The sequence below is a fragment of the Penaeus monodon genome, chromosome 23 (genome assembly GCF_015228065.2).
Source record: "Penaeus monodon isolate SGIC_2016 chromosome 23, NSTDA_Pmon_1, whole genome shotgun sequence".
Classification (NCBI taxonomy): Eukaryota; Metazoa; Arthropoda; class Malacostraca; order Decapoda; family Penaeidae; genus Penaeus; species Penaeus monodon.
Window position 1 is genome coordinate 43,933,488 of NC_051408.1, and position 655 is coordinate 43,934,142.

Here is a 655-nt window from a genome sequence, read left to right on the forward strand (position 1 = left end):
CCCCCCACACTACTCAGCGCTGGAAAAGGCGTTGCATCTCCCTCTGGGCATTGGACAGAGCTGGCAGGGGGTCGTTATTGCCCTCAAACTTGTCAAAATGCATTATCATAGCTGTACTCGAGGGTTTGTGAGTGGAATTGTGACGGCATCAATATTAACACCAGGAATTGCTTTAAAGATCTGTTTTCATGTATATTTCGTTTATATCATATAAATCTGAAATAAACTCAAAATCTTCCTTGTTTTTTCTTCTCAACAAGTGCCCCAGAAAAACTTTCACGACAAAGGTTATTGAAAGTTTCGCCTTCTGCCTATTATTTTCGTTGTCATTATTGTGTGGGTCAAAATCCAAAACAATTTTGTTTACATATGGCATCGTGACGTATCAAAATCAAGAAGATTAAACAATATGTTTTATGTATCTGTATGTATCATATAAACAATGATCCAGTAATTTCCGGTATCTTTCACCTACCGTCTCGGACGCCACACCCTACCGGTCAGGTATTCAAGTCAGGTATTCAGTTATACTTAACCCACCGGTCAGGTATAACTGAATTGACATCCTTGGCGCAGAGGGAAGCGGGTGTGAGGAACAGGAAGGGAGACTCAACGGCAGCGAGCGAACGTTTACTGGCGACCGCCCTGCCATCTA